We start from the raw sequence: 25,632 nt of genomic DNA, 5'->3' as shown, positions 1-25,632 counted from the left end.
CCTTTTCAACTCTACAGTTCTATGATCCTAAGCCCAAAATCACACCCAAAGCTGTGAAGCATTTACTAGGATTGGGAAAGCATGTGTAGCTTTGAGATTTATTTTTTAAGTTTTAAGTTTTGTTTTTGTTTTTTAATTGTAAAAATTTAAAAATCCTCTTCACATAAGAGGATTTTACAACCAAAATAAACCATAACACAAACAAGAACATGACTTTTCTTTTCATTTATGTTAATCTTCTTTTAACTCCTTGTTCTTAACCTCTTAAATCACATATATATCTTTAACAATTTTCCAAATGCTGCCCTACACCTCCCTTCCCCCGTTCTCATTACTTCCCTTCACCCATGTGCGATCTTCTCAACCTAATATTGTTTCTTGTTGTGTTAACAAGTTTGTATTTGTTGTTCCATATATGTCATGATATCATCTTGTATCCTTGCGCATTTTACCTATTGCATATTAAATTTAAGCTCCAAAACCAAATCTTTCCATGTATTCCTTTATGTACTCCCACTCTTTGTACATTTTTTTGGTTGGAACAGCCTCTAATTGTTGCCATTAATTTTGCCATCTCCACAAATTCTCAGATTTTAGCTCATCATTCTGATATATCTGGTATTTTTTCTGTTTTCCAATTTTCAGCCAATAATTATCTAGCCGCTACTGTTGCTTAAAGGAATACATTCCTTTTGTCTTGGGGATGTCACTGTTATTACATGTGTAGCTTTGAGATTTGGGATACACACACACACACACACACACACACACACTGGACATTACCTTTGGCAGGGCTGTGCCCCAGTAGCCCTAGTGGAAGAGTTTCCACTGGATCCAATTCATCACAGCATTTCAATTCCAGTCAACAGCTAGCTGCTTCCTATCCATTTAAAGCAGTATCAAACCAACAGTCACAGCTTCCCCCAAAGAAATCTGGGAATTGCAGTTTGTTAGGTATGCTGAGAATTGTTAGAAAACCCCTACTCCTCTCACAGAGCTACAATTTTCAGAGTGGTATAACCACCTATCCATCTTTCATTGGTACTCTGGAAACATTAGCTCTGTGAGGGAAACAGTGGTTCTCTCCCTTTACAAACTACAATTGCCAGATTTCTTTGGAAGTCATGCTAGTGCTTTAAATGGATAGCACAGATACGGCCTATGTCTAACTCATTAGTGCGCAACCTGTGGCACTACAGGTGTTGCTGGAATACTACTCCCCATCGTTCCTGATTGTTGGCCATGCTGGATAAGGCTAATGGGAGTTAAGTGTGCAACAACATTTGGAGTGCAAAAGGCTTCCCACCCCTGGTGTAACTGAACTGAGTTCTTCTGTTTAACCTCTCACCCATCTTCTTCTCATCCCTCTCTTGCTTCCCTTGCACTGGGACAGGAACATAGCCTTTTCTTATTACTCTGTAAAGTGCCATTGACCATGATGGCTCAATACTACCATGACAAATGTCCATCTTATTAAGTGTCAACACTGTCACACACAAACGCGCACACAAAGATGGGTGAATCATTCAGATTAGATCCCAGCCTCGCAAATCAGCTTAGGACTGGCATCGCTCTGGCAGTGTCAGTGGGCGAGGGCTCACACGGCAGGCTCCGTTTACCCTCTACACCCTGCCCCCAGCATGCCCCGGGCACCGGCAACCACGCTACACCAATGCTCCTCCCCCCTCCATAGTTGAACATGATAGCTTTCCTAATATATAGATATAGATATAGATATAGATGATATAGGTATAATTGCATTGTAGAAACATATCTCCCATTAGGCATTGGTAGTATTCAGTGGAGACTACTCCATTAGGGCTAAGGGGGAACTGTCCCACCCACCTCAGGTTGCCTTCAGCCAGCCCCCAAGTGTCTGCCTTCTTACTTACAATCAGTCAGAGGGCAGCACTGCCTATCAGCCTCTTCCTCCTTAGCCTCAGTAAAAAACTCAGAAGGAAGGAGGACTGGGAGAAATCTAAAATTAATTGATTCTGCCTGTCACTGGCTCTAGTTCCAACTACTGTTTGATCTCCATGCTTTTACCCTATCCATCCCAATGGGCACCAGACACCACTGGTAGTACTGAAATAGAAGTTTTGATTTCTCTTTCCATAATGTCTGCTCTTAACTAATGCTCTCTTTCCATAATGTCTGCTCTTAACTAATTTGGCCAATCTGCTTAGGCAGACTGCTGACTACCTTCCCTATGTGCCAGTGCTTTTGACTGATAACTACACAGACAAAAAGAGGGCTAGATTATCTTCCATTCTGGCCACTGCACAATCTGTTCAGGCAGACAAATAACTTCCTCCCAAGCAGAACTGAATGTATCATCATCATAATCTTATATAGGATCATCACCATCACTTTATATAGCACCATCAGTGTGCATGGCACTTTACAAGAGGTACAAGATGATAAGTTCATGCCCCATGGAACTTGCAACCTAAAATTGAACAAAGTGGAAAGAACAGAAAGAAGGGGAGGCAGGGTTAAGAAGGGAAGCTATATTAAGAACACGAGGAAACCCCTGCTGGATCAGGCCAAAGACCCACTTAATTCAGCATCCTGTTAACACAGTGCCTACTGGAAGCTGGCATGTAGGACCTGAGTGCAACAGTGCTCTCCCCACTGGTAATCCCTGTGAAAGTGGTATCCAGAGGCTTGCTACCTCTGAGAGTGGAGGCAGAACATTGCTATCATGGCTAGTAACCACTGACAGCCTTATCTTCCATCAGTTTCTCTAGCCCTCATTAAAGCCATCCACGTTGGTGGCTATCACTGCCTCTATGGGGAGTTCATTCCACAACTTAACTATGTGCTGTGTGAATAATTATTTTTCTTTTGTCTTGTCTTTAATCCACCAGCGTGCAGCTTCATTGGATGGTCCTGAGTTTGAATATTATGAGAGACGGATTGTATTCTTTAATGTAAACTTTGCTTGTGTGCCAGGAGAATAGGAAGCATGACAAACAATCAGGGAATTCCTGAGGTGGGAAGTGGGAGACACGAGCCACCTGGATGTGATCAAGACTGCAATTGAGCAAATACATGCCATGAGAACATCACAAGATGAGTGTAATGTTTAGAGCTGGCCTGAACAAGTACTTCCCACTGAGGCCAGCTCCATTGGCTCACCTCAATGTGCACGTCACAGAACTATCCTCTTTCACAGAAATTAGTGGAGATGTTCATTTGAGTGGAGGCTGTGTGCACATTACTGATGCGTGTCTACTTGGCCTTAGATAAAACTTTAGCATGAGGGCTAAGCTATGCTTCATATGGTCAAGGCCATCAATAGAAGTGCATCACTTGTGGGGCTGCCTGCCCTTATCAGGAATCAGGGAAGGGATATCACATTGGCCCAAACCACCTGTTGGCAGAACATGGCTCCTGGTGTCTCAAACCAGAAATGTTTGTTTTGCTTGAATATTGTATAATTAACTGTAATCGGGGCTTGTGTTTGGAGAGGTGGGGCAGGGAGAGAAGAGAGATTACAATGGTACCTCGGGTTACATATGCTTAAGGTTACATATGCTTCAGGTTATAGACTCTGCTAACCCAGAAACAGTACCTCGGGTTAAGAACTTTGCTTCAAGATGAGAATAGAAATCATGCAGCGGCAGCACAGCGGCAGCACAAGGCCCCATTAGCTAAAGTGGTGCTTCAGGTTAAGAACAGTTTCAGGTTAAGAACGGACCTCCAGAACAAATTAAGGTCTTAACCCGAGGTACCACTGTACTTAGAAATATAGAACTGTAGAGTTGCAAGGAACCCTGAGGATCATCTAGTCCAACCCCCTGCAATGCAGGAATATGCAGCTGTCCCATACAGGTATTGAACCTGCAACCTTGGTGTTATCAGCACCATACTCTAAGCAACTCTGCTGTCCAGCTTATTATATACCTGGGAGTGAGGGGGGGGAGCTGGGAATGACAGTCGGGAAGTAACAGTTGTTATTATTAAGCGTGTTCTCCTTCATGGAGAGCACGTGCTGCGGTGGGGGCCGCCAGGACACTCCAAAGTTGGGGGCGGGCTAATTGATCGTTGGCCACTGATGCAATTGGGGCTTCCCTTGTTGTTGGGAAGAAGTTAATGTTGCCATTTGTTGATTGACAGCCAGAAATGCTAAAACTCCTTGCACAAGGCTAGGGCTTCCTCTTTTTGCCCGTGCATCGGATTGCCCGTCCCCCCTCCCTAGAATTAGGGTTGTTTGCTTTGACCTTGCTATGCCTGTCATGTGGTCATCTGCTCTTGGGGCAGGGGCCCAGTAGGAATTTTGTCCATCTGGCTGATTGGCTGGGGCCATTTGGTTTTTGCCTACTGCGTAGCAAATCGTCACAACTTGTAAGGTTGCGGTTAGGCATTGGTTTATGGTTTGGTTGGTTGAGGGGCATGGATTGGCTGTGCCTGCCCCTCTAATGCTGCTGCTGCAAGGGATTCCGTTAAAGGAATTGGGGGCTAACTATTGCTTGTCCACTCTGTCAAGGGGGCTCAGACCATAGCAATGAGCTCCTGGTTGCATTTGGGCTGAGGGCAGGTTCCCTGCTCCGTCGCTACCCCCTATTCTGACTTTCGCATCGTGCGGAATGTCAGTCTATCCCCCATGGTGGGGGCAGATAGTCGCAACCAATGCCTAAGCAACCACTCACAAATTTGTATTTTAATAAAGTTGTGGCCAAAATTATGCCAAAAATCTTAAACAATAATTCTGTGTGATGTGTGAGTTATTGGGGTGGCCCTGGGGACCTCGACACACAAATACTATTATTACTTAGTTGCCTTACAAAAGTGACTCAGAGACTTGCAGCACAGTATAAATGCTAAAACCAACTACAACAAACGAATAAAGAGCTTTAAGAAACGCACCAATATGAATTTAAAAAAACCCCACGTCTTACTGAACCTGGCCTACCTAAACAGGAAACAAGTACTTAAAAGCACTTGGAACCCTTCAAATTAAGGACCAAAAGATAAAAAAGAAAGTTTTTTGCCTAGTGCATTACAATAGATGAATATATGCTTAGGAGATAACTAGCTTTGGTTGAATTCATTAGTGACTTCAGTCCATAAATTGCCAAACAGCACCAGCAGCAGCTAAAATACAGTTCAGATCAATTGCAAACTACACCCAACCCAACCCACTTTATTATTTTCTATTTTCATTGTCTTTTATGTTAGAATAATACATTTTTTGTTGCTGCTGTGGGGCCTCTTAAACATGACATAGTTGGGCATGTCTTAATCCAGCCCTGCTCATTATAGTTATCAGATCTTGCTATCATGAGACTTACTTGGGGGAAAAAAGTCTGATGGAAATCCACATTCCACCCTGATTCCACCTCTGTGATTCCATGAAATTTCACATCCATTTTCAAGTCTTCAAGGACAAGGCTATCTACCTTCAGTGACTTACTAGCGCTGCAACCTCCTCCCTCGCCCACTGCTTCTGCTTTCATTGCCTCTCTGCCAGGAGGTGAGTCGTTCTTTTCATCAGTGAGAAAGAGGGATGCCTCCTTCTAACCTGGCAGAAGTCAAGCCACCCCAAATTTACTGCTTTAACCTTGCAATTCAAGTGCCAAATTTAAAGTCCAGGCTGTTTTTCTTAATTACACCCCCTGAATGTGCAAAGGGGTCAAAATGAATGCAATTTGAGGAGTAGCTGATTAATCTGGTTGCTGAGTGTTAAATCAAACTTTGGGATCATTTTAACAGTATGATTTATATTGCCTGGTGCTGTGGTGCCTTCCACCTCTTCCAGTGGTCCGATTTGTGATAAGGTGCTTAAGGAATGTGTGCACATTTCGAGGGCATCCCAGAAGCATTGCAAAAAGCATCAAATGAAAAAGACAGCTAACTTGTAGATTACCTTATTTGCCAGTTAAGCTTAGTTGCACCGCCATATATTATTGTAAGCCGTAGGTATGCACAACGTAATTTTTTACAGACAGGAAGCAAATATCTGCCCCAAGATATTTACAATCTAAAATTCTATAAAAAGGGAATGATGAGAGGAAGAAGAGGAACGTAAACAGGATGAAGAGGTGATTTTTTTAGTTGCACATACTTGCACATAGGCCCTAATAAAAGTTCTGCCCATCAGGAGTAGGGCAAAGTGACTTATCTGACTTGTCCTCTCCCACACTAGCTATTCGTTTATTTCAATTTTGTTAAAAACCCATCAGCTACACGTGTCTACCCCTTAGTTACAGTACAATATGAGGGCTAATGGGTTGTGCTAAAGACTTCATGGGAAAGGTGGGTTTTGAAGAGGGGCTTTAAGGAACAATGAGACACCAAATGGGTGTTGCAGGAGGCATGTCCAGGCATAAGAGGCAGCAAGGGAAAAACAATGGAATCATTTGAAGTGTTTGTCTATTCATTCAAATCAATAGGTTCTTTTCCGTACAGGTATCAACTGCAATTTTCAACATACTGATTATGAGGATTTTGTTCAAACTGTATTTCAAGTGAATCTGATCTGCAGTTCTTAGCCTAATACATAGATTAGAATGCAGTTATATTTTGTTTTTCACACTTCTCCCAATGCTGCAATAGAGTTCTCTGCTAAACAAATGTACAACAAAACTGCACTTTTGGAATAAAATGTGTGGAGAAAAAATGTGTAATTTAGTATAAAGTCCACACCAATATGGGTATTTTAGATGGGGTTGGGGGGGAATTTGATGCAGCTCACATTTAAAAATGAACTTATATAATTTGCATTTTCCAAAACAATTGGCAAACTGAAAGCACAGGCACACTTCGGAATTTAAACCTCTGTGACAGATTTATTCATCCTTAATATTAGAATACAATGCATATAAAACATATGTATTTTGTAAATAATAATGTTAATTTTGCATGTATGTTTGTTCTCTTTAGTTTCAGATTGAGAGATTGATGCAGAAACAGGACAGAATGGCCTTATCAATGAAAACAGGCAAAACTGACATGGTCTGGGAATAGACTGATGCATCCTTGCGCGCGTGCACCCACTCACCGTTTTACAGAGCTATTCTTGTCAAAGGTGTTTTAAACAAACAATCACTTAGAAAATATCAGTACAATAGCACAAAGATTACCCTGCAATGCAGAATTATGCCAATATACTTGTTAACAATGATACCTAGGTAATTTATACAGTCGTGACATTTACCTGCATGAAGCTCCCATTAATAACACTGAAGATTATACCTATTTATAACTGGGTACATATTTAAAATAAATTTTGGTGCCATAAGTTCCTGTCAACAGTGTGTGTGTGTGTGTGTGTGTGTGTGTGTGTGTGTTTTAAAAAACTAATTTGGACTTAAATCTTCATGGTGAGAGGGAACAGCTAACTTCATGGTGAGAGGGAACAGAAATATATGGCGAACATGGATAAGAATTTGGGGAGAAACACGGTTATTTTGGTTAGTAAGGAGCTCAGATCAGCAAAGCCACAGAAACAACCAAGTCAAAACATTCAGTCTTCAGGGACGATGGAACTATTTTAAAAACTTAAAATCATCATGCAGTACGTGGATTGAAAGCTGATGTAAATACCATAAAACCCACTGAAAAACATTTCTGGGCAACAGCTCTTCCACACACACACACACCCTATTCCATCATCAATTATAACACCGCCAAGTAATCCAGAACTTACTAATAACAGAATTACAAGAGGGACTGACAGTTGCTGTTGTCCCTGCTGTAAAGGAAAAACCAACAGCCCACCAGCAAACCTGTAGCCCCCAATGACAACCTACATAGATGAGCCTCAAATAAACAACAGGTGCACCAGCATTTGGGTACCTGTGGAAAAGAGTCTCTAGATTATTTCTCCAGGAAATGCTTCTGCCTGTCAGAGTAGAGAGTACTGTGGGCGGGTTGGGGGTAGCAATTGCTATGGGGCACATTCCCTCTGAGACAATCTGTCAGAGGCTACATACTAGAAGTGGCATCAGGTCACTCTTTGGGTCTCCATGTCCCTGTCACCCCCTTTTCCCCCTCCCTCTTTCTGCCACTTCCCCCCTCTGCTATTTTCTCGCTGTCTTTCCCTATTGTCAACCTCTTTCCCCCCCTCTCCTTCTGCTCCCTCCTCCTGCTCTCCTCCCCTCTCTCTTTCTCATTCACCCCCTTTCCACTCTCTCCTTCATCCCCTCTCCCCCTCGCCTTCTGCTTCATCTCACCCATTCCCTTCTATCTCTCTCCCCGGGTCTCCTGCTACTTCCTTCCTTCTCTGCTTCAACCACCTATTCTCCCTCTTTGTTTCTCTGTCTCATCCATCCCCTTTTCTCTCTCCTCTTTTGCCCCTTCCCTTCCCCTCCCCTTAAAATAAGGGCAGGCGGTTTAGGCTTGCAGGCTGCCCATTTATACAATATGAGTACAGAGGGACAAACTGACCTAAGGCAGATTCCTATGTGTGTATAAGCTTCGCAAACCTATTTATATGAAACTTATCCCATTCCAATACCCAAACTTCCCATGAAGTCTCACCCCCCCACACATTAAATAACATTTTTGTTTGTTTGTTTCTCACTATCATGGGTAGATGAAACTTGCCCATGTGGGGTGGGGTGGGGGTGGGGAGAGAATTCTAAAGAATCTTGAGTTTCCTTGGCAGATTCAACCTTTCCATATTAATGTTGAGATGATTTTTTCCCCTAGCTATTTTGTTGCAAATATTTATGACTCCATATGGAACAACAGATGTTCAAGGAAATGCATGGCAGAGAAGACTTCATTTTCAGCAATTATCCTTCTACTTGTTGTCACACTGTAGGTGGTTTTAGTGCATCTCTCTAAAAAAAATTAAAAAATAAAGTAAAATCCACCCAGTCCCACTCACACACTGTAAGGACATCAGCAGAGATCATTATGCTATCCTCCCCCTTCCTTCCTAAATACATTGGCTTCGGGGGGAAAGTGCCATTAATTTCACTTAATCGTAAGTGTGGGGCAGGCTGATACAGTGCCAGTTCTGCAGGGGGACCAATCTCCAACCCTATTCCCTCACCTTGCTGAATTCCCTTATCTGATCTTAGAATCACAGAGCTGCAAGGGGCCTTAAAGTTCTTCTAGCCCAACCCTATGCCAATATAAGAAATATTTTTGGGTTTTCTAGCTTGTCGGACTCTACATCCTATTTAGATAAACAGAGCACCACTACATCCACCATGTTGTCTCTGCTCCACCAGGTTTTGTTGCACCCAGTATAGATTATGCTCTCCATGTGTTTTACCTATGGCACTTTGACCTCTTTGACTTGCTGTCATGTGCTCCAGCACTTACAGTTTAATTCCTTTAATCTACCCTCAAGAGCAACAGAAGATGAATTTGTCATCTATGCGACAGCCCTTCAGGTATGTGAAGAAGGCTAAATAGTGCTTGTTAATAATCTCTTCTCCAGGCTAAATACGACCATCTCCTTCAATGTTATCTATGCACATACTTTGATATCCATACCACATATATACTGGGGTGGCAAAACTTTGTTAGCTGAAGGGCTACACTGCATTCTTGGCAACCCTTCGGGACCACCTGGCAGTGATGGGGAGGGCACAAGGCAAGTGTTTTCCCTTTGTCCAGTAGACTAGCTTTTACATACACTCTCACAGCCTTCTCTGTCCTGCTTCCAAGCAGGCCAAAGGCATTATCAGAGTTCAAGGATACACTTCCAGCCAAGAGACTGCAAATCAGGGCTAGTAGGGGTCATGCCATGCAGAGAGGTGGGTGGCTGTGGAAAGACTAGAGGGAGTCCCGAGGCCCAGAGAAAATTCATTTCAGACTGTTCTGAAGCAGATCCCTCCATTCTGTAGGGAAAATGGGAAAGGGGAACTGAGAGACAGCCCTGTCTTCATACAATCTGAAAATTTGCGACCCAGGGACACAATCCTGCACACCACTAACTGCAATTGCTGAATTAATAAAATGCATGATCCAGTGAAACCATCCATGAAATGGCCACGGTAAAAGATCAGGTTCAGACTTATCCAACAATCTTGCAAGGTTTAATGCTATTGTAAAGCTGAAGTTCTTAACATATTAGCAATATATGGAGACAAGTTACACCCCATGAACCCTACACACACACACACACACACACACACACCAGATAGGAAATGGTGTTTCCCACTTCCTGTTTTATTAAGGTTTATTTTACAACTGTATTAAATAGGTTATAAAGGACAATCCCGCTATTATACCCTTCCTTGCTTAGACTTAATAAATATTATATCCCCACCATCTATTAAAGCCAAGCAGTGGAGAAAATAAGTGAGGTAGTAATCTCCTCCGCAGATGTAAAATACCCTTAATAAACTTGGGGTGTATAACAGTCAGGAACGAATTACTCATGTCTGCTTTAATAAAATAGTACCCTTAAAGCAGTATTACTCTTAAGGTACTGACATTCCCACTGGCGCTACAAGCATATCCTTTCAAAGCAACACAGCTTGTTAAAAACGGCAAGATATCTTCTTGCAATAGAGAGTTTGTGTCCAAGCAAGATACAAGGTTTGTCGAGAAAGTATCCAGGGAGCAATAAAGCTGATGGGAAGCATATTTCTCAGTGGTATTTTAGCACTGTGAAAAATTCAATCACGGGGAAAAAATGTTTAGCTGTAAACATTTGAAGAGTCATATAAAAGCAATAGCTTTCCTGCAACACCTGCTTAAATAATTTTAAGAGGTGGAATGGAGCCCCCCCACACACACACCCCACACCCCGCTCCAATCTTTGAAAAGCCATTGAGGACATTGTCTATTAATTTCCCTGGTGCCATCATGGCCGGACTCTTGAAATCAGGCAGAGTTAATAGCAGAATTCAACACAAACCAAGGGCATTTGACCAATAGGGCTAATTTTAACCCCCCCCCCCGCCACAATACCAAATATCTGTTCAGTATTAAGATAGGAAAAACTGTCATTCTTCCATAGGTTATTTTGCAATGGCTTCAAATGTAAGAGCCAGTGGTAGAGTAGTTATATTATGAGAATATTAAAGGGGAGGCCTGGGTTCAAATTCCCTCACAGCCATGAAAGCTCTTTAGGCGACCTTGGGTCACTGTTTTTCAGCCTATCCTACCTCATGAGGTTATTCCGAGGATAAAACGAGGAGATGATTAACTTAGATTTGAACAAATCCTCCATCAAGAACCAAAGTGGGGTTTGTCCAAGCTAAGGCAGGCTCTCTCCAAATCACCCTGAACCAAAACAAGGACCTCTGAGATGCTTCAGGGCACTTTGCTAACTACAGGCGCTTGGTTAGGAAATGCTGGACGTGCAGTCCTCCTGCTTCTGAGCCATATGCCCCTACACAGAAGCCTGACGCTGTCCCACTCCCACCTTGCAAATAATCAAAACTCCTTAGCCCACCTTTCATAAAATTTGCAGATTAGGCTAGGGATGTGTCTGGCATATGCCTGTTTGATAATAAAATCACTGCTGAGAATATCACGGGTGGGGAGAGATATAAAATCTAATTTAAAGGTGGTCAGTGCATAATCCTCTGGGGACTTACTTGTCTGTAAGTCGCCAGCTTTCTTACCTGGGTATGTATGCTTTCCAAACTGCTTATCGTGACATATTAGTGTGTCGGCTGCAGTGTGTAGGTGTGTTGTGCGAACACCACCTCCCCGCCCTGCCCCCCCCCCCCGCCTGGTGCTCCTCCTAAGGCTGGAAAAGGGTTAGTTTAACCTCTGGTGTGCTAGGAAAACTGAATTATTGTGTCATGAAATGGTGCATGTCTAAAAAGTGTGTCACCAACATGAAAAGTTTGGAAAGCTCTGCTCTAGGGTATAAACTCACATGGGTGGTTAGCCATACCTGTTGGTCTTTGCATTGCCGAATATGAACTGAGAGCACACCCTAGAACTGAGTGGACACCCTAAAAGCCACCCAAAATGCCCCTGTGGCAGGTGAAGATCAGGAGTGGTTGCAAACCAGCGCTGCATAGGCAGCAAAACAAGATGGCAGAATCCTAAGCTGGTAGAGAGAACTGTGACCACTACATGTTGCGGGTGGGGGTGTTCTGGTTTTGAATGCTTCCCTACATTACTTACCAAAGCAAATTTTAAAAAAGGTAAGAACTTGGGGTGGGGAGTTCTAGCAAAGCCTACTCGCTAGGCTATGTTTCTACTTGCAGGGAAATTTGATACAAGGGAGCGTTCGGAAATGTGGGTCCTCACAGGCTTCCTGAAGTGCTACAGCCCAGCCTACCAGAGCAAGCCTCTACCACCTCATTGTGCTGCACGTGTGAACCAGCCTCATTGCTTTTTAGTGAATCCCATCACTGCTCTATACCATTGTTAGCAAAGTGCTAAAAATTGTGTTTGCAAAGGTGAAACGAGCAAATGTCCCAACGAACATTCAGACAGACAAGCAATCATAATGAACTGGAAAGTTTATCAATCTTGATCATCACCTGTACAGAGTTGTTGTAGTAGTAGTAGCTGTCCCCCACCCCCCACCCCCAATTCCTCCCACCATTTCTTGTGAAGACTGCAGAAAAAAGGAGCCATTCAGTCTTTCAGATTAATGAAGTAGTGTATAACCTCTGTGGTTCAATTGTTCTCAAACAATAAAACATGTTCCTGCTTTTACGGCCTATTCTGTTTGGATTTATATCCTACAGTAATAGCTTTTGACTGAAATAAGCTACTTCTACTATTCCTGAAAGGGCAGGAGGGGGAGGGGGAGGGGGTCCTAAGTCCATGTAAATTGGACAGTGAGTCTGGGAGTAAAATAAAAATAAAGTAATGAACTATATAAAACCTTAAATTATCTAAAGAAAATGTTTCAACTGTTAAAGAGCATGCAAGAATACTCACTTGCAGCCCCATCAACAGCTGCTAGCAAGCCATCGTTAATGAATGTAACTTGTAGTAGGACACGGCTGCCAGCCAGATCAGTAAAACAGTGGGTTGTTTTTCTTCTTCTTTCAAGCAACTGCAGACCCACCACCGCATCTTGCAGGCCCCACTAGGGCCCATCACTGAGAGATGCCCTGTGTCCTCATCCTCCTCCTTTGAAAGAGCACACCTGGGATGAGGAGCTACCATTTTAATTTTTCAAAATTTCATAGAATTGAAGAAGAGTCCACGAGGGTCATCTACTCCAGCCCCCTGCAATTTAGAAATCTTTTTGCTCAAGATGGGTCTCAAACTCATGACCAGAGATTAAAGAGTCTCATGCTCTATCAACAAAGCTATTCCAGAGTGGGGAACATCAGGCCCAGAGGCCATAGGTAACCTCTCTGACTCTTCCCAAGCCTGCTTCCCTCCCCAGTCCTACTCTGCCCTGTCCCTGGGTGGTGTTGCCTGGCTAAAACGTGTCATTGGACTCTCAATACAGATTCTTGCTTGCCTGGATGGGGGGCAGAGAAGGGTGCGAGTGTGTGTAGAAAACAAGTCTACCAAACAAAGGCAAAAATTACATCAATTGCCCCTTCCACTATTGCCTCTGGCCCCACCTACCAACAGCATATTGCTCCTGAAATTGGCCTTCAGGCTCAGGGGGGAAAAAAACTTAAACTTGAATAACTGACCTGGAAAGACCACAAAAGTATGTCTTAAAGAGGCACTGAAATACAGTAAAAAATGGTGCCTGCCAAAATTCAGGAGCAAGATGATTCCATATTAAGGGGGCCATCACAGAAAAGACATTGTGCCCTTAGTGGACATCAGCTGTGTCTCCATGGGCCATGACCCACCTTGACAGATGACAGTAGTAGTAATAATAATAATAATAATAATAATAATAATAATAATAATAATAATTTTTATACCCCGCCCTCCCCAGCCAAAACTGGGCTCAGAGCAGCTAACATCAAATGTATAACACATTAACATAAAATCAGGCAATCAATTAAAATACATCCTAAAATCAGATCAGGATCAGAATAAAATCCAATCAGATGGCAACCTGCAGATTAGGGTTGGGGACCTTAAAAGCTCACCAGGCCCAACTGTTTGTGCTGAACTTATATGAGCCTGTGAGAAAAATTGGGAGGCCACTTTCATGCAAATTCTAATGAAAGGGGAGAGGGAGTCAGACTGAACCCCGACCAAAGGCCTGGAGGAACAGCTCTGTCTTGCAGGCCCTGTGAAAAGATGTCAAATCCTGCAGGGCCCTGGTCTCTTGTGACAGAGCGTTCCACCAGGCCAGGGCCACAGCCGAAAAGGCCTTAGCCCTGGTTGAGGTCAGTCTAACCTCATTGAGGCTCGGGACCTCCAAGATATTATTATTTGCAGACCGTAAAGTCCTCCGTGGGGCATACCAGGAGAGGCAGTCCCATAGGTACTGACTATGTTGGTCAAAAAAGCGGAAGATAAAATTATAGAATCTTAGAGTTGGAAGGGACCCCAAGGGTCATCTCAGCTAAAACATAAATAGAAGACCCTACGGGTACTCTGTTCCTGAGAGGGCACTTTGCCCCAATCCCCCTCAACCTGGAAGTGGCCCTGGGTAACTGGTGCTGCAAAGTGTGCCTGTGTTGAAAATTACCGTATTTTTCGCCCTATAGGATGCACTTTTCCCCCTCCAAAAATGAAGGGGAAATCTGTGTGCGTCCTATAGGGCGAATGCAGGCTTTCGCTGAAGCTTGGAGAGCGAGAGGGGTCGGTGCGCGCCGACCCCTCTTGCTCTCCAGGCTTTAGGAAGCTATCAGCAAACCTGGGGAGCCCGCGGGAGTTCCTGCAGGGCTGCCTAGGCTGCGGATAGCAGCCTGCTGCCCGGAGTGCGGGGCGCACTGAAGCAGAGCGCCCCGCACTTCGGGCAGACATCTGCAGCCTAGGGAGCCCTGCGGGAGTTCCCACAGGGCTCCCTAGGCTGCAGATAGCAGCCTGCTGCCTGGAGCGCAGGGCGCGCTGAAGCTGCGGCTGGGGGGGGAAATAAATTTTTTTCCCCTTTATTCCCCCCCAAAAAACTAGGTGCATCCTATGGGCCGGTGCGTCCTATAGCGCGAAAAATACAGTAGGGCATGCAAGGTTCTGCCCAGGCTCTAGCATGCTTTATAGTTAGTCCAAGTAAAGTGGAACATATCATATGGTATATCTGACTGATTCAGTCTTGTGGATAATCACATTGATTGGTCTTTGTGGGTGTAGGGGTGGTTGCAAGTATCTATGCGTCTCCAACAGGAAGGCAAAGATCCTATCACACAGCTGTATGAGCTGCCTTATAGGAACTACTGGTTTGCCAAGTCCAGCGTTGTCTACTCTGAATGGCGGAATATCTCTGGCCGATTACTTTCTCTTCACCAGCTACCTGATCTTGGAAGTGGATATGCCACAGAGATTAATCTGCAAAGCATTAAGCTATGGATGGAGAACTTGTAACCTTCTAGATATTGCTGGACTAGATATTGATGGGAGTTGTGTTCCAACAATATCTAGACGGCCACAGGTATCCCACCCCTGACCCTCCCCATTATAATGGTTAAATTAGCTTCAGGTAGGCGTGTAGATTACTGGCTTTCAATCTTGGCTACAGGCCTCATATCTCTTCCCAGCTGCTGCACCAGGAGGGACCGAAGTGTTTCAACTCTGATGTCTTTTTGACAACAGACTGCTTGAGCTTCGGTTGTTCTCTCTTGAAGAATCTACTTCTGTTGCTGTAGTTTAAATTATTATTGATGCCATCTATGCTTTTAAATGCTTAAATGCTTTTAAACAGTAAGCTTCTCTGAAAGCCTGTGGGCTGAAGAGTGGGATGTGAACATTTGCAATTAATAAACAAACCAAAGGAAAATGCAAAACAAGCAAGCAAATGGACAAAGATACTCTTCTTTGTTCCCTCATAAGCAGGAGCCCTGCTGGTCTTCAGACTCCTTATGCAAAGTAAGACCACTGGTCTATCTAGTCCAGTGCTGTTTCTACGGACTGGTAGCAGTTCTACAGGGTTGCAGAAAGGGGCAATCCCAGCCCTGCCTGGAGATGCTGGGGATCGAACCTGGGACCTCCTGCAAGAAAGGCTGCTACTCTAACCACTGAGCTACAGCCCTTCCCTTTAAGTCCTATTGCCAGGTAGGTTGGGTACACATAGCCCCTTCCTCTTGCACATGTCCTCTCGAAACCCCACCTCTCCTTCCATGTCTATAATTTCATCTTTCTCCTCCTACTTTCTCTTTTCCTCTTACGTCTTCCTTCCCTGTCTGGTGTCTCCCCTCCTCCCTGGGCTATTCCCTTCTAGGTGCCTAGGACTGTCAGTCTGCTTTTCCACTCATGGCGTGAAGATGTGCAGTTCCCCACTGTGCCCTGGTGATGTGGATCACTAGGTGTCAGCACCTACAGATCAACTGTCCTCTCTTCAGCACATAGGAGGGCAGGGCAATAGCAGTGGCTGGTGGCCAGCAGAGAGGCCAACGGTGGTTAGGGTGGACAGCAGAGAGGCCAACAGTATGTTCAGTCAGAGCCAAGTAATTCCAGTTTTGTTTCCATCCTCCCACCCGCTGAGTTCTGTGAGGGCAACATCGAGACTCAGGAGGAGGAAGCTGACACCAGGGCCGCCCTCTGGACTGGCTATGAGTAAGAAGGCAGGTAGGTGGGGGCTTTCTGGGGGATGAATGATCCTAGCAGGGCAACCTCCCCCCAACTGCTATTCTGGGCTCCACCCCTGGGCTCCTTTCCCCTCTGCAGGGTAAAAGATGCTTGTTAGTGAGGGTAAACATATCTGGAAACATACAGAAAAATAGCAACACATGGGGAGACTCAGATGAGAAAGCCACAAGGGTTAAGCACTCTCCCTTGATTTTTTGTAACTCACAACTGCAGCCTACAAAAGCTGTTTTCAATTTTAAAAATATCCTATTAGGGTTTGCTTGCTCTAGTTTTGTTTTATACAAGATGATGTTGCAACAATTGTCAGAGTTCATTAGTGACAAACCATTCCTTCTTATTCAAAGTTCAGGACAACACACTCCTTTTCAAACAATGTCATTTGGAATGGAGAAAATTTATTTTTCATGTCTTGCAGAGTTTCTGCCAGCTTTGTCCTGATATGATCCACTTTTTAATTCTCCTTACAGCACAAATATTTTAAGATCACCATGGCTGATTTTGCTTTCTTTGTCGGAATGATGACTGCCTTGTACAGTGGCTCAATTATTTATTATCATCGCCATTCATTGAGTATTTTTGTAAGAAATGTACTCAAAGAGGCTTAACCAAAGTACAAACAAACAATCCACCCCCCCATTAAACAATTAAGAAGCGGACAAAAACATAAAAGCAAAGCTTATCCCCCCCCCCCAACAAAGAAGCAGAAAGAAGCAGAATGCTAAACAAAACAGAGGATTGCAGGCCATAGGGAAAGTTGGGCTTGAACTCCCTCCCTCCTAGAAAGAATAAAATAGAAAGGGGGACACTGATTCAGTCTTATTATGTGCCTTCGTGAGAGTAAATCAAAATGATAAAGCAACAAGTATTAGTAATAGCAGCAATAATAAAAGGTGAAGCAGAACAAGTGAGAAAGTATGTGGGAAAGGTTTAGCTCCTTAGTCCATACTTTCTGAGACAAATTTGCGATGTAGCTTCCTAAGCCATGTGTACAAAAATGCACACCCTGAGGTAAAGTGTGAATAAAAATGCACGTTTTTGGGTGAAAATATCATACGGAACATTTGGTGAAAATGGCAAACAGAAATGCAATATAGTGCGGAAAATTGCTTTGCAAAACTGCATAGGAAAATATTATATTAGGAGAAAATTCACACCAAAATGTTGATGAATTTTCATAAGGACTGATCTGGAAATGTGGAGAACTGAACTGGAGGACTAGAAAATAAGAAAACTGAGAGAAACTGAAAATAACTCTTTTACCAGTCTCTAAAGAGAACACAGTAAGTGGTGGAAGCAGGTGGTTATGCTGCTTCTATGAACTTGCAGATAAAGAAGGAAGAAAAAAAGGGGGTGAGGAAGTTGCCCTAATAGTTCATTAATATTTGGATACCAGCAAAACAATATGGGAACTGTGGCTTCCCTTCCCTTCCCAAACATTCCTCCTTTCTGTAATCACCCCTTGTTAGGGAGATGTTTGGTGGCTGCTTGTCATGGGCAGCATCCATCTTCATTTGTATCTATCAAATCCATGTATAGATGTTCCTGTGATCCTAAATACTTGAGATGGCACATTTGTCGCCAACATTACAGTGATCTCTCTGAAGTGCTGGTGAGAAGCATTTGGTGCTGGGGCTGAGTTGAAACATTTTCGCTATGAAAGCGGGTTTGGAAGGGAGCACCAACAAAGCACCAACAAATTATCTGAAATGTCTTTTTTTTTTTTTTTTTGCACTGGTTTTACTGCCCCTAGGCAGCTGCTTTGGCATTCTTCTGGATGGCTTACCAGATCCAGCCAATAAGCGAACACATAGCCAAAATGATCCAGATTTCCCCACCACCTTCATGTTGAGGACACTCAAAAGCACCCCTTGGCTACTTCAAAAGTAAGCACACAACCATCACCCTGGCACCCTTTTTTTTTTTTTTAATGATATTTATTAAAGTTTCACAAAGAAAGAATCACATCAACAAAAAAGAAAAATTCAAGAATAAAAAGAAAAATACACAATGCAAAATACAAAAAGAAAAAAGAAAAAACAGTTAAAAACAATTCCCTCTTTTCCTCACTACTTTTACATTTACTTGTTTCCCGGACCTCCTCATACCTCCCTCTTTTGTATTCCAATTCAGTTTGTTAGTCCAGCAATTCCTTTCCCTCCTTTTTAATCCCAATCCTTAATCTAAATATAATATAACATTAAATTTTTATCTATTAAAAACCAATTTTTCCATTCTTTTAACCTTTTTAATCCTAATCCTTAATCTTGATATATTAATAACTTTAAAGCCTGTACAGCTAGAAGCCACTTAATTTCAATCCAACATCACTCTAACATTCATTAATTTTGCAATATTTCTGTAAATAATCTTTGAATTTCTTCCAATCTTCTTCCACCGACTCTTCTCCCTGGCACCCTGACTCATGAGAATCTCACTGAAACACTCTCTCCCCTTTGATTATTTTCAGTGTAATTTATTTTCTCATAAATTGATGGATAATTGTCAAAAGAAGAAGAAAAAATGAGCAAATTTTTAGCAGGGCACACTGCCATTTTGAGCAGATAAATAACGGGAGGTGTAAGAGCTAAGCAGCTCCTTCCTGAGTTTTTTGATCTATGAAAAGAATGTTTCTAGAGAACATGTTAAACAATCCACATAAGCTTGCTAACTTTAGAGGCAAGTATTCTAAAGACAGAACTTGAGACTCCAAGAAACAAATGAGGCTAAGATTGAAGAAGGTCCTATCTTCCTGCCGCAATAAATTCTTGCATGGGTTGTTAATAGACATATGCTGCTAACCCTGGAGCTCTTTGGTGTGCGATTCAAGAAATATGCCTTTATTGCCAAAGTAGCACCCACCTACCCCAAATATAATAGCAAGTAATGTGATCATTGCCCTTGGCGGCACCATTAAACTGGGCAGTGAACTGCTGCAAATAGCTGTGAGTATTCAGCATCAATACAGACTTAAGGAGGTTGGGTTTTAACAGCCAAATGTGCACCACAGTCTACCCAAACATAAAAAGCACCTTTCAAACTTATTTTTTTTTTACTGAAATGTTAATGACCAGAACAAACTATAGGAGGCTCAAAAGAAAAGAAAAAATATTTCAGTGGATGAAAGGAAACACTAAATTAAAACTCCAGCTTTTAAAAAAAGGAGGGGTGGTGGTGCTGTAATTTATCTGCTTTAAGGAAATTGTTAGCTAAGGGGATGAGGAAGATATTAATCTTTCTCTCACTCACTCCTGTTCTCTGGAAGAAGTGGAAAGGTTATTTATTTACTTAAACATAAAAACCAAAAACAGTCAACAAGTGAGCCATCTCTGAAAAGCTTTGCTGGGATAATAGTAACTTAATGGTTTCCAAATATACGTTCCCTACAGCTTTGTTTTAGCAATAAATAAGAGCACATTGTCACAGTGTCGAGAGAGCGAAGTCGGAATAAAACAAGTTTCTCTTTCATGTTCTAAATGATCAGAACAGAAAAGGAGAATGACACTTATGCGGAAGTGTATTGCATTTCCCAACAGAGAAATATTTACATGTCTTTTGACCGTGAAATATTTACACAAAAGCCATGAGAAAGAATGAAGATGACTTGGGAAAACTGGAGAGGGGAAACAAACTTCTGTGATTAATCCTGCTAGCAATAAGTGCCCCTGGATATGCAGAACCAAAGGGAGCAAGGTAAAATGAATTTACCTAGGAGACAATTCAGGCAGGATTTCCAGTGTGATAGCCCTATAGACCAGAATGACAGTCACAACTGCATAAATGGTTCTTCGACCAACTGCCCTTCTCAATGCAAATTGGAGATGGCATGGGGATTGCGGGTGATATGGTTGCGGGTGATATGGTGCAAATCATCCTGCATTCTGCACACTAGAGACTTGATGTTTTTCAATCTTTTCTTCTTCTTGAAAGCAGAGGTGGGGATCTTTTTTCAGTTTAAGGGCTACAATGCATTGCGGGCTCCTGGAGGCCACATGCCAGAGGCAGAAAGTGAGCAAAGCAACAGATACGACTCTTGCACTTGTACATTCCAGCCATATAAAAACCCACAGATTTCTACATACACACAACCGGCATCCAAGCAAGCAACAGATACAGGTTTCAGACACAGATCTTTCTCAGATCTACCTGAAGATGCATCGTATCAAAACTAGGATCTTAAACATGCAAAGCATGAGATTTACTGCTAAGGTACAACATCTCCTCTCCAAAATTGGAGCACCCTACAGCAACTGCTTTCTTCAGCGTCAATGCACGCTACCACCTCGGAACTCCTCCATGAAAGTAAGCTTTATTCACAACTTGTTAAAAGGGACCATCTTTGGAATCATTAACAGCACCCATAATCTAGGGAGATGGCTGCTTCACCTTGTCTATAGCTGTCTTTAACTAGAACCTTTGCAGGATATGATTATTTTTAATGGTCTGAGAACTGTATGGTTCAAAACATCAGAAACCACCCTCCCCAGATCCATTAGGGATTATATATCATCACAAGCAATTTCTAACCCAAAATCTGTACAAATTTGTCACCGTGCATAATAATAAAATATATAGTAAGGCAGTTGTAATGCTTCACTTGGCATTGTATTCGATAGTTAATTAGTTTGTTGCCCCGCCCTTGTAAATTACTGCTATTTATTTGAGCCCTTGAGATGTAGCAGGTTAAAGATCTTAAAAAAGGAGATAATAAAAAATAATAATAAAAGCAACTCTCAATGGGGGAAAACATGGGCACCTGCATCTGAGTAGCAGAGTTCATAATTTTGTTTGACTCTCGAAAACTGCCAGAGCAGTATCTGTTCCAAACGATAAATCCCAGTGTTGCCAAGCTGAGATTGTTTGGTTGTACTGCTAGCATGAACACATCAAAAACAACTTTGTCAGGAAAGGCAGCAGCTTTTGGCAGCCGGGAGACTAAAAATTGTAAGTTTCTGCTGTAGCCGGCAAGGTATATATTTTATTATTTTCATTATTTTTTGTGGGGGGTGGTGGAAATAAATGTGAAATTCAGTCTTCCACAAAAGAAGCAGTGTCATGAGAAAACTTGGGACTCAAAAAACTTCTGTAAACGCTGCATTTTCAATATTGGAGTGTCAGTCTTCATTCATTCCTTGACAAGGTTGTCAGTCAAACGGCAATCTAGTTTTGTTAAGACTTTAACCAAAGATCAAAGCAATGATACTGCTGAGTTCACATTATCTTCCCAGAGATAACGACTCAAACACTTTCATACACTGCATCGATATTAACTTTGCTCCGGTCCATTCTTCCCGGGCAAATAAAATGACACAACGTTTTGGCAGCCTCTGTAGGCCTCACTGCTTCCCCCCGTCAATGGATCTATTCTCTCCATTCTTTCCCCCTTTCTTTCCCCCCAACCCCTCACCCCAGCTGCTAGCTCAATACTGTGGCCGGCCAGCCCAGCATTCAAATAAACGGATGACCATTTAAAAAAAGAAAGAAAATGAAACATTCTCTTTCCCTCTCTCGTTCTGGGTCTCCTTCTTGAAATATATCAAATGTCTTTTATTCAATAACAATAGTTAGGCAATAAAAAGATGAGTGAGCAAAAATGCGGTATATCATCATTTTGCTTCTGACTTTAGCCCAATGGCAAATGAAAGGCATCCAGAATCAATTCCAAGAAGCTAATAAATTCCACCAGTGAAAGCAGGGAAAATATAACTTTTGCAACCTCATCATCCAGCTGATTTGTAAGCAAAGCTGGCCCTCGTTCCTGAACAGTATGTCACCTACAGTTTCACTTCCAAGTGGGTAATATAACATTTCTACGGAGCTTATATTCAGAGGCTAAACATATTTATATCTTCTTTCCCAAAACATACAGCCAGCTAATACCACAGTAAAAATAAAAATGTTCTGGCGACGGGAACTAATCACATTGATTGCTATCAGTTATTTCACCAAGTAATGGTGACAGAAAGGTATGTCAGCATGCAAGGCTGTGCAGGCCGGGCATTTTTTAGCTTTGCAATCATTGCAAAGATCTTTAAGGGTTTTACAAGGTGCCCTAAATTGGTTCCTGTGCACTTTACAATTGCAGAATGGTGTCTCCAAGGCCCACAATTGTGCGTGTGGAAATATTAATGTCTTGGTACACCCACTGGTCCAGTTCAGATGTCACGGGACAAACCATGGTTTGATTGTTGCTATATAAAGAGCCTTGGCCTCCCTCCACCCCCAGCCTTTCGCAGGTTTCGTTTCCCTCCCTCACTTCCTGGTTTGCATGAAGTATAACTGGTTGTTGCACCTGTACTGAGCAAGCTAATATTACCACTACCCATCACTCACCTTCAACTCAAAATCGGAAGCCTTTTCAAAGCATGGTTTCTATATCTAGTTTATGAAGAAACAATGGCTTGCAGTAATCCGTTTGTGTGATTCAGATGCAAAGATCAACTAAACTTATTGCAAACCAGGAGGTAAAGAAGATGAGTGGATCATGCAAATGGAGGCTAAAACACGGTCTGGTGAATTGGGCAAAGCCCATTTCCCCAGGAGGACTGAATAAACCCACTAAAAAGAGATGGTTAGGTCCAAACTTAGATGTGCTTAGAGCTGACTCATTGCAATAAACAGGATTTAAGATAGTCTGCAGGTTCAGCTGAGTCCCATGGATTTCAATGGATTTACTCTAAGTCTGGACCAAACTGATAAGTTGTGCCCATCAAGTTTTATAAGTCCTGGGCCAAGATCATATTGTTACTATTAACATATATATAGCCCTAAGCATCTTATGACCACTTTACTTGTGGGATCACCTTAACCCGCCATAGGTGCCTGCTTGACCGCTTTGATTTGCATAAGTGGTACTGTTACAAGTGCTACACAATACACATCTTGCACTTGTATGAAATAAATCTTGTATTGTGGCTGCACCTACACTTTGGAATTCTCTGCCTATTGCTGTGCAATACTCTTTTTGTCAGCTGCTTAGAACTTTTTTTTTATATTGTTACATATGTTTTACCTCTTTTTAGATACTGTTGATTTTAATAATCCTTTTAAATACCTATCTCAACTGGTGTGTGTGTGTGTGTGTGTGTGTGTGTGTGTGTTACTGATCATTTCAATGTTTCATTCTACATTTTTTAAATCCACTTAATAGTTTTGTTTTTGTTTTGTTTTTACAATCAAGTGGTAAAAAGATTTTGTTAAATAAAATAACAGAAGGGAGCAGGCAAGAGAGAAAGAATTCCCATTCTAACCTGGGAATTGGGAACTGACTGCATTTAATGAAAGGGCTGGTACCATGCTGTTTTTGTGTGATTATTTGTATGTTTTAAACATACTTTATTTACATACATAGTTATAATTACATTAATGTTTAATTGTTTTAAAGTATTGTCGTTTTCTATGCTTTTAGTGGTTCTTGTTTATATCTGTAAACTGCATTGAGTCCCGCCAGGGAAAATAAATCTACATAACAACGATAATAATGATAAAGATAAAAATATAATGATAAAATGATAAAAGATCTATAAGGCAGAATGCGGCTAGAACAGCCCTGACAGATGGGTGCCCTCTGGAGAAACAGGCTGTGTTCACACGCAGTTTGTTCCATCCTCATGTTTCCCTAACTGTTAATTTCTGCATATACACGATGTAAAAGCCACTTCCGGAAACATCGTGGAATGCAATTGCACAGATTTAATGCTTATTTATATGTTACTTGCTTCCAGAAAAAAGAAGAAAAAATGTTTGCTAAACTTGCATTTTATTCCACTATGTTTCTGGAAGCTGGCTTTTTTAATGTAATGTGAAAGCTCAAATGTAACGCAGAAATTAACCGTTAGGGACAATCAGGAAAACTGAATAAACTGCAATGTGAGCCACAGAGAATAAATGTGCTCTATCTTCTGCATGTCACCTGCCCATACATCTAAAGATGCTTATCTTGTTTCCACTTAATCTTCTCCAGGCTAATTGTACTATGTACACAACTCCTTCAACTCACAGGACTTAATTTCCCAGTCCTCTACCATCTCGATCGCCATCCTCTGCATATGCTCCTGTTTCGTCAACATCCTTCATAAAACGTGGTCCCTATGTTCCAGATGTTGGTCTGAGCAGCATAGAATAAAATTGAACTATTAACCCTGACACTATTGCTTTTTGAAACAAAATAAAAAAAAATCCTTCCAGTAGCACCTTAGAGACCAACTAAGTTTATCACTGGTATGAGCTTTTGTGTGCATGCACACTTGTATCTGAAAAAGTGTGCATGCATACGAAAGCTCATACCAATGACAAACTTAGTTGGTCTCTAAGGTGCTACTGGAAGGATTTTTTTTTATTTTGTTTCGACTACGGCAGACCAACACGGCTACCTACCTGTAACTAGAACTATTGCTTTTGTTAATGCAGCCCAACACTGCATTAACCTTTTTTTAGCAGCCGCACTGCACTGCTGGTTCATGTCTAGAAATAAGAACAACTAAGATGCTGACCTGGGCCAACCATGCTAAGGGAGGCCTGCTAAAGAAAAGGACATAATAAGTGGCAGGCACAGCTGTGTATCATGCGCCACCATTGGAAGGAAGGGTATCTATGTCACTCTCACCTCTCATTCTCCACCTCACCCCAATGTTGGGTACAGCAGGGCATGCTCCAACTCCCTGGAGTCTTGCTTCAGACCAAAGATTCATATAAACGAGTAACAGGTCTGTCCTGTCTTTGTATTTAGTGAGAAGCCCATATGAAGCTCAAAAACAGGGCACACAGGAATAAGCCATATGCAACACCCAAAATCTGGTAGTCGATGTCATACCATTCTTAACGTGATTTTTACTTACCGATTTTGTATTTTGCCTTTCTGCCATGGAGCTGTAAGCAGCATATGCTGTTCTCCTCCCTATTTCGGCACCGCAAACATTATGTGAAACGGACTGAGTAGCAAGAGATTCCAGAGTCTCCCAGTGAGCTTCATGGCCAAGTGACGATTTGAACCTGAGCCTCCCTGGTCCTAGCCTGACACGCAAAACACTACTGGCCCTAATATATTGCCACTCTTCTTAGGTTGTGATGCTCAGAGCTTAACAC

The 25,632-nt window shown here is 42.3% G+C and overlaps 1 protein-coding gene and 1 long non-coding RNA gene across 13 annotated transcripts in view; one reads left to right on the top strand and one right to left on the bottom strand.

The window, feature by feature from the left end:
- LOC308468873 overlaps window positions 1-12,457 on the top strand; it is a 46,448-nt gene extending 33,991 nt beyond the window's left edge. Inside the window, exons 3-5 of one of the 3 annotated variants that reach the window (XR_013981916.1) lie at window positions 2,871-3,149; window positions 6,889-7,033; window positions 12,138-12,457. This is a non-coding gene — a long non-coding RNA (uncharacterized lncRNA). Of the gene's footprint in view, window positions 1-2,870; window positions 3,150-6,888; window positions 7,209-12,137 lie in introns of those variants that run through there. The other 2 variants (XR_013981917.1, XR_013981918.1) reach the window with 2 other exon arrangements.
- DACH2 (dachshund family transcription factor 2) overlaps window positions 1-25,632 on the bottom strand; it is a 326,286-nt gene that overhangs the window by 22,396 nt on the left and 278,258 nt on the right. The window lies entirely within an intron of this gene.

Source organism: Podarcis pityusensis (assembly GCF_964106645.2).
Source record: "Podarcis pityusensis genome assembly, chromosome: Z".
Taxonomy (NCBI): domain Eukaryota; kingdom Metazoa; phylum Chordata; class Lepidosauria; order Squamata; family Lacertidae; genus Podarcis; species Podarcis pityusensis.
This window is presented reverse-complemented; position numbering and strand designations above follow the sequence as displayed.